The 9,310-nt window shown below is 41.0% G+C and overlaps 1 pseudogene; it reads right to left on the bottom strand.

Annotated features, from left to right (window-relative positions):
• Positions 1-2,107: 2,107 nt before the first annotated feature.
• Positions 2,108-2,717, bottom strand: LOC136380027 (RNA-binding protein 8A pseudogene; annotated as a pseudogene).
• Positions 2,718-9,310: the final 6,593 nt, after the last annotated feature.

Below are 9,310 nucleotides of genomic sequence, written 5' to 3'. Positions count from 1 at the left end.
TACCGCTGAGCCAACCGGCCAGGGCCTATGTCCTATGAGTTTTGACAAATAGATAGGATCATGTATCCACAACCACATACCACACACAACAGTTTCATCACCCTAAGAATTCGCACGATAAGCCCTTTTGTCAACTCCTTGCAATGACTAATCTGTTTTATTTATTTATTTGCAGTTGGAAAATGTTAGGTTTTATTAGTTAACATTATTTCACCATTATAGTTATTGTACATAAGACTAAATAGCAAAGGTCGCTTCAGAGTAGCTGCAAAATGACCTAAAATTTTAATAGCACCCATTTTACTCAAGATGTTTTTTCCACAGACTTAATCACAGACACTTCAGGAAAATCATTTCAGCTAAAAATGTTGGTGAGGTAGTAGGAATATCCTTTTATAAAGTGCAATGTTTAGAACAGTAATTGAAAAGGCAGGATTCTTTTAAGTCCCAGGATTTAACAAACTTAATGGTTAGCTCCACAGCCTAAGGGAATATAGGGACTTTCAAGATAAATTTCTAACCTTTTTAAATATTCCCCACCATGCATGAACCCTAACTCAGCATTGCACTGCTCTGCATAGATTCAAGAATGAATTGGGAAGAGATCGTGTGACATTGGTGGGTAGGTTGGGGAGGTGGAAGAGGATCAGTTCTAATAGTCCTCAACCCCACTCCAGCTATTCCTGTTCCAAACTATCTGTAAACTGGCCCAGACCTCTTCACTCAGTGTCACCAAAGGCAGCTTCAGGGCTCAGTGACAAGAGACCACCTATGACCTCTTAACCTTCAGCTGCCCGTTCTGCTGCACTGGCTGACATGACCATCCGCTATAGCTGCATCGTCTTCAACAAGGTGAGACTTCAATCCCCACACCTAATCCATACCCTAAAACTATTGCCGGTAGCCTCATTTATCTGATACCTAGCAAACCACACACGAGATCCTAACTGTATTTCTAGTACCTGACACTTCACATAATTGTATTAAATACTTGCGATTCTCATCAACCCCTTAGCCATCATCTGAACTTGAGTTGGCTGGACAAGGATTTAAGGAGAGGGGTGATCAATATTCTCCTTTACTCTTTGGGACACCGTGAAGTCTTAAAGTAGACTTAATAACTTCATATAACGGCACCTCAAACAAAGCTTTTTCCCGGCATGTTTGTCATAGTCCCTAGAAGGAAGGGAGCATTTAGCTCCACGTTGGGAAGGAGAAGAGGTTTTTTGGCATTCTCTTTCTGGCAGGGGAAGAGCTCCGTCCTACTGCCCACCCATCTAGTCACCCTAGATTCAGGTCAGGAGCTGAATAGTTCTGAATTTCAGTTTATTATCTCCTGCCAATGAATTTGGCTCCTTAGACAGTTGCTCCCACGTTTGTCTGCAGACCCTGCCACTGGCCCTGCTTGTCTTGTGGACATCCGTCTTCAGCTGGACATCTTTAGCACCTGCTGGGTCCCTGGTACTGGTTCTCTCCCACCATGCTAACTGAAGTCGCTCCCGGCCTCAGCCACAGCCTCATCTTCTTTGGCCTCTGGATCACTTCCAAGGGGCCTTCGCCCTTGGTTGCCAAAGTGAGCACCAGGAACCTCGTAGACTCCTTCAGTGAAGGAGGATCAGAGAAAATGCCCCGATAGAAGACATAAGCCCTTAGACAGCTGGAGGTACAAACAAGTGAGGCAAGGGCAGGAGAAACAAAAGAAACATTCCTATAACATCCATGTGCTCAGGACGAGGTATATAGGAACAGAATGTTTATTCTTTAATATCCTGAAAACATTTCACTTCTATCCCTGCTCTCTTAGCTTCCAAGGGAAAGAAATACTGAGTACTGTTTCTACTTTGACCCTTTGAGACTTGAGACTATGTCTGATGTATATAAGCTCACAGAGAATTCAGTGACTGGAAGGAGTATCTTCAGAGAGACCCATACTGCCTTACTGTAAATAGTACTTGGGACCTTGCACTGTTAGAGCAGGAAAGTAATTTTAAATGTAGAAAACAAAAGTGCAGCATTTATTCCTAACTCAAAATAAAACGAACAAAACCAGACAAACAAAACACTAAGCAATAGGGTAAAAAGTTAAAAATAAACAGCGAGTTCCACCCTAGACCAATTTCTCCAAAGCTGCATGGTTAATGGGATCTCTGGAAAGACGGCCTGGACGACAGAGGACCTGCCAGCGATGCTTCCGGTTCCTGCCCGCAATGCTTCCGGTTGGACTCGCGCTGCATCTTCGACCACCTCTCCTATGCCCTTTGGTGGTCCCCGAACAGAATACCTGGCCACACTGACGGACTGTCCCATCAAATGCTGGCCATGGAGACCCTCCGCAGCAGCCTGGCCTCTTTGTATGTCTCATGCTCAATTAGATAGAGTATACCTGTTCAGGTCTCCCATACGCCTGTCCAGGCTCCCGTGGATGCGTTTTACCTCCCTATACTAAGCATATTTGTCATGGATGTCTCCTTCAGTGGCTTCCTCATGGACTCCAGTGACCAGGAGAATCAGCCTTCAACAGACCTGTGTGGTCTGGGTTCATCTCCATCCTGCGCCACGCCCTCACGATCCTCACCCATCCGGTGCTCGAGACCCGGTGGAGCCAAAGCCGTGGCGTTTCTCTTCTTTCATTTGCGGATGTTCTTGTCGCCGTCCTCATCCACGGCAACGTCCTCACCCCCGGCCTCATAAAGATCCAGCACATCTATGTCTACCATCTTGCCTGTGTTGTCACTACTAATCTGTTTTTTTGTTTGTTTTTGTATTTTTCTGAAGTTGGAAACAAGGAGGCAGTCAGAGTCCCGCATGCGCCCTCCCGGGATCCACCTGGCATGCCCACCAGGGGGCGATGCTCTGCCATCTGGGGCGTCGCTCTGTTGCAACCAGAGCCATTCTAGTGCCTGAGGCAGAGACCATGGAGCCATCCTCAGCCCCCAGGGAAACGTTGCTCCAATGGAGCCTTGGCTGCAGGAGGGGAAGAGAGAGACAGAGAGGAAGGAAGGGGGGGGGGGTGAAGCAGATGGGCACCTCTCCTGTGTGCCCTGGCCGGGAATCAAACCCGGGACTCCTGCACACCAGGCCGACGCTCTACCACTGAACCATCCAGCCAGGGCATTACTAATCTGTTTTAAAAAGGACACACAGTCTTAGCCCTCTATGTTAGATTGTTAGATTACATATCTAAATTTGGAAGAATCTTGTTTGAGGTACAGAAAAACTTTCTTTACCTTCAAACACATGTTAAACAGTACAAGAAAAGCTTTGTTATTCTGATGGCTTGCTTTTTAATCCCTTTCCAGGGCAATGCACTTTCATTCCTACCAATTTGAGTTCTGCCTTCAAAACATTTTATGATACAAATTGTAGGGTAATATCATGAAGATGACAACATAAATCATTCCCAACCTCAGTCTGCTTCAAAAAAATAACAACTATCCATAAACAAGGTACCGTTATGAAAATCCCAGAATCGGGGGCTGCACGGCAAAGCACCTTCCCGGACCACATTAGAAAGGTAGGAGGAGGCCCTGGCCGGTTGGCTCAGTGGTAGAGCGTCGGCCTGGTGTGCAGAGGTCCCGGGTTCGATTCCCGGCCAGGGCACACAGGAGAAGCGCCAATCTGCTTCTCCACCCCTCCCTCTCTCCTTCTCTGTCTCTCTCTTCCCCTCCCACAGCCGAGGCTCCATTGGAGCAGAGATGGCCCGGGCGCTGGGAATGGCTCCTTAGCCTCTGCCCCAGGCGCTAGAGTGGCTCTGGTCGCAACAGAGCGACGCCCCGGAGGGGCAGAACATCGCCCCCTGGTGAGCGTGCTGGGTGGATCCCGGTCGGGCGCATGCGGGAGTCTGTCTGACTGTCTCTCCCCGTTTCCAGCTTCAGAAAAATACAAAAAAAAAAAAAAAAAAAAAGAAAGATAGGAGGAACAGCGACACTCTGGCCACATCACCCCTCCCCCAGGCCAACACAGCATTCCACTGGGAGGGGCCTGAGTCTAGTTTCTCCAGTGGGAAGCAAGAGCCCAAAGAGGTCAACCAGGCCCCCAGGATTTCAGGACGCTTTCAGGGAAGTCAGTGTGGGTCTCGCTTCATGGGATCACTAGTAGAATCTTCGTAGCTCACCCAGTGGGAATCAGATAGAGATGGCGAAGAGGGGCAGGGCTTACAGCAACCAGCTCTCGGATTTAGGCAGACAGACTACGTTCCTGTCTGTATGGTACCTGAGGAGAGATCTCAGCCAGCAGACATGCCCATCTGCAGCTCTGAACCAGAGGCCCCGTCCGGACTCAGCTGGCAGTTCTGCCTGATTTGGATCCACAGTTAACAGTGCAGCAGTGAAGCCCATTTTACCACCCCAGCCAACCAGGAAAACAAACTCACAGCTTGCCCAACTGCCTCAGGTCCCATCCATCCAGGAGGACTGACAGAGAATCAAGGCAGCCGTGGAGACCAGCCTCCAGTACCAGCATAATTCCAACGACATTATTTTTTTCACAGAAATAGAAAAAAACAATCCTCAAGTTCATATGGAACCACACAAAAAAAAAACCCCTGAATATCCAAAACTAAGAAATTATAAAAAAAGTGAGAGGCATCTTGTTTCAAACTATATTACAAAGCTAGAGTAATCAAAACAGTATGGTACTGTTTTGTCCCCATAGATCAATGGAACAGAATTGAGAGATAATAAATCCATACAGATACGGTCAATTAATATTTGACAAGAGCCAAGAATATTCAATCATCAGTTTTTTGTTGCAACACCTTAGTTGTTCATTTGATTGCTTTCTCATGTGCCTTGACCGTGGGCCTTCAGCAGACCGAGTAACCCCTTGCTCAAGCCAGCGACCTTGGGTCCAAGCTGGTGAGCTTTGCTCAAACCAGATGAGCCCGCGCTCAAGCTGGCGATCTCAGGTCTCGAACCTGGCTCCTCTGTATCCCAGTCCAACGCTCTATCCACTGCACCACCGCCTGGTCAGGCAAGAGCCAAGAATATTCAACAGGGAAAGGATTGCATATTCACTGAATGGTATTAGGAAAACTGGATATTCATGTGCCAAAAAATAAAAATGGACCTCTAAATTACCCTACTCACAAAATGAACTGAAAATGGAGACTTAAACATAAGACCTGATACCATAAAAATCCTTGAAAGCTCTAAATAGGTCTTAAAAGTTTTTAACTCATACACAAAATTATAACTATGTGAGGTCCTGAATACACAGTTTATATTTTACAATAAACACCATTTATCAAACCATCACATTTTTACACCTTAAACTTACACAATGTCAGTTATTTCTCAATAAAGCTGGAAAAAATAAAATTGAAAAGAAACGTAAAAAACAAATTGTAGTAAATAATAAAACGGGATACACTACGTAGCACATAACCGTGTCAGAATTTATCAAACTGTCCACTTTAAGTAAGTGCAGTTCACAGTATGTCGCTTAAATTTCATAAAGATTTTTTAAAGTTTAAGGTAGTTTTTTTGTGTGATTTCCTACTCTAACCAATTTTTTGATTAACCAACTATATTAGTCTGCTCAGACTGCCGTAACAAAATAACATTGATTGCCTGACCAGTGGTGGCACAGTTGATAGAGAGTCAACCTGGGACTCTGAGGTCACAGGTTTGAAACCCCAAGGACACTGGCTTATGCACAGGCTCATCTGACTTGAGCCCAGGGTTGCCAGCGTGAACGTGGAATCATTGACATGATCCCACAGTCACTGGCTTGAAGCCCAAGGTCGCTGGCTTGAGCAAGGGGTCACTCACCCTGCTGGAGCCCCCTGGGTCAAGGCACATATGAGAAAGCAATCAATGAACAACAAAGGTGCCACAACTATGAGTTGATGCTCATCTCTCTCCTTTCCTGTCCATCTGTCTCTCGCCCTCAAAATACAACAACAAAAACCCTACTGATTGAGTGGCTTAAACAGAATGTATTTCTGCACATTTCTGAAAGCTGGAGCCCAAGATCAAAGTACGAGCAGTATTGGTTTCTGGTGAGAATTCTCTGCCTGGCCTACAGATGGCCGCTTTTTCTCTGTGTCCTCAAATGGCCCTTCCTCTAAAGATTTGGGGGTTGGGGGGTGCGATCTCTGTATCTCTTCCTTTTCTCATAGGGACACCATGACCTCATTTAACCTTAATTACCCCCTTAACGTCCTTACCTCCATATACAGTCACATTGGGTGTTAGACCTTCAACGTATGAATCTGGCAGAGAATACAATTCAGTCCATTAACACCAACCAACAAGTCCTACTTGTGTCAAAGCAGAGGGCTTCTACTCTGCTTTTCACTTATTCCTAACACTTTCAGCACCTACTGCTTCAACAGCATCGGACAGTGTCACTTGTACTCTTGGAAGGGTAGGTAATACCAGCTCCTCTCAACCCAGGGAATTCTAGTGACTATACAATTAAATCCATACCAAATAAAACTAAATGAGCATTCTTTCCATTTCATATCCATTTTCTTTTTTATTTGACTTTTAGGGAGAGGAAGGGAGAAGTAAGGGAGACAGAGAGAAAGAGAGAAACATTTAATTTGTTGTTCTACTTAATCATGTTGTCATTGGTTGGTTCCTGCATGTGCCCTGACTGGGAATCAAACCCGCAACCTCACCACGTGGGAAATATGCTCTAAGCAACTGAGCAACCCAGCCAGGGCCTCATACTCATTTTCTTAAGGCTAGGACTGTTTAATCACAAATTCACTTATATAACTATACTCAGAACTTGGGTAGATTTCTGTCCGCAGTTTGTTCTGAATTGTAATTTCCCACTAATTACAAACACAATGAATAACAAACATTACTACTACTTATAATAAACAGATAATCATTCAAACAAATGTACCAACTTTTTATTTAGAATTAGAGACTCAAATATTATACAAATTAAGTACAGTATAAATTATGAAGCCTTCACAAAACAGATCATAACCACTTGCAATCATCTATTTCTAAAACAAAATTTAAAAAAAACCTAAGAGTCCAAAATCAAATTATTTTTAAGCTCTTGTCAACCTTTAAATTATTGCAAAACACTCTAAGAAATTTAATCAGAAAATGAATATAGCTACTGCATAGGGACTCCTGCTAGCTACTCATTAAAATCAATGAAGGAATTAGAATTTAGTAAGATTTCTATTCATTCACAAATAAAAAGCACCTCGTTTTTAAAAAGGCAATTATTTGTTTCTCGCCAGATAGTGAGGAATACTTTGTTTACTTGACTTTTAATTTCAATATGGCACAGTAAATTTGATCAGTTTAAGCAGTATCACTAAAAATGTTTACAATGTTCCTTACAGACCCTTTCATGAATGAGAGTGGTCATGTTTAATATTTAAAAGTTAAAACAGTACAGTATAATGGATATCCCTTAATTAGGTGCATGGCAAACTAAAAATATAGATTAAACAATAGTCTCTTTATTCAATTTATGAATAGGAAATTGGTCAGACTCCTTTTATTTTTTTGTTTTTTATTAGGTCTCAATTCTCCAGAAAAAAAGATTTTATATTATTGTTATAAATCCAACTCTAAGAATTTGCACCAAAAAGTTACCAAGGAAGACAGTATAATTTCTTAAGCTCATATTGTGTTTGAATTTATAAAAAGTGGAACTATACCTGTCTTAAGTAGATAACCAAAAAAAAAAAAACACAAAACATTATTATGGTGTCTGTATATTTAAAATAATCCGAAACAAAAGAAAAATACACTCAAGAATGGTATCCACATCATTCAAGAACATAATTATCTGCATATATACAAACACACTGGTGAGGTTTTCTGAAAGTATGCACATGCTGAACCTTTTATAATTAAACTGATAAAACCAAACTATACTGCTCACAAAAATTAGGGGCTATTTTATAGCTTCATATTCACTTTGAAATACCCCTAATTTTTGTGAACAGTATGTCCGATTCACCTGTCATAATTGGAGCTTTCTGAATGCCAGAAGAGTTAAAACTTTAACACTTGTTCTGTAAAACTGCAGATAAAATATAACCAACTCAGCATTTCAATAGAAAATTTATACACCACAATAACCTGTTATACTTGTCATCAAATAAATGGACTCCAAGATACAGTTACTCTTTTTAAATATTTTGCTTTTATTATTGCTCTTTAAAAAACATTTTAATCAAATCACATTTCTTAGAGAAAATTCACTCAGGATTCTAATGAGTTAATTGTATTTTACAAGCAACTGTGCCTTGAGATGTAGTGTTCTAGTTCTCAAAATTTTTGCTCTCTTTCAAAGAAAATGAAATATATGGGAGATTTTCTTACTGACTCGCTAAAAGAAAAGATTAATAAAAAGTATATAATAAATTTTTGGAACACCATTAAAGTTTTTAGTTTATTTACTACTAACTAGCTATACCATCAGAAAAGTTATTTAACCTCTCTGTGCCTTAGTTTTATATTTAAAACAAAGATATCAGAACAAATCATCTCTAAGGTTCCTTCCAGTTCTCACATGGTAGGATTCTGTGCTTCTGCAGAAGTACCTACTTAATATATTAAATTTTCCATAAATAAAGAGAACTAATACGAACTAAAATAGCACAACTGAACTAAATTTCCCCTGTATGAAAAAAACATAAACACCATGTTAAAGCTCAACCTCCCAAACCTTACTTTACCCAATTCCCTTTTTAGTGGACCAATGAATAGCCCATAGAGTCAAAAACCAAGTACCTTAGTTACATAAATTATTTTAAATTACAACGTAAAGCTCTTAAAATATATTAAGTCTATGCGACAGTTTTCCTGCATTCTAATTTACATTATTTTCATTCTATGTACATTCAAGATAATCTGTGAAGTTAAGGTAAGGGGCTACTTAATATTCTTCTACTTCAAAATACCAGTCAAGTTAAATAGGATGAAGAGCGGAATGTTAATCATTATCATATTCTGTCAATTTAAAAATAAAAGCACGCTAGATGCTATTTATGCACTAGAAAAACAAGGCAAAGGTAAAAAAAAAAATCTTACTAACAAATGCTTGTGTTCAAATCAATTTAATTGTGGTTTGCAATTTTTTTTTAAAAGAAAAGAGGGAGAAGATGTCAGCAGAAACCTTCTTAGCTAATACTGAACCAGGACACTTCAAAAAAGCCTTAATGTAATGAGAAATTTATGTCTTAGTGAGAAGCACTTTTGATATCAGTCAAGTGCAAGCTGATTTTTCTTTGTCTAACAATGGGCAGCAAATGAGGCACTTAACTGTAAAATAGAAAAATAGGGTATATTTAAGAAGTTCAAAATCATTCATAAAAATAATTAGC

The sequence above is a fragment of the Saccopteryx leptura genome, chromosome 8 (assembly GCF_036850995.1).
Source record: "Saccopteryx leptura isolate mSacLep1 chromosome 8, mSacLep1_pri_phased_curated, whole genome shotgun sequence".
Classification (NCBI taxonomy): Eukaryota; Metazoa; Chordata; class Mammalia; order Chiroptera; family Emballonuridae; genus Saccopteryx; species Saccopteryx leptura.
The sequence above is the reverse complement of the archived record's forward strand: the minus strand, read 5'-3'. Positions and strand labels throughout refer to the sequence as shown.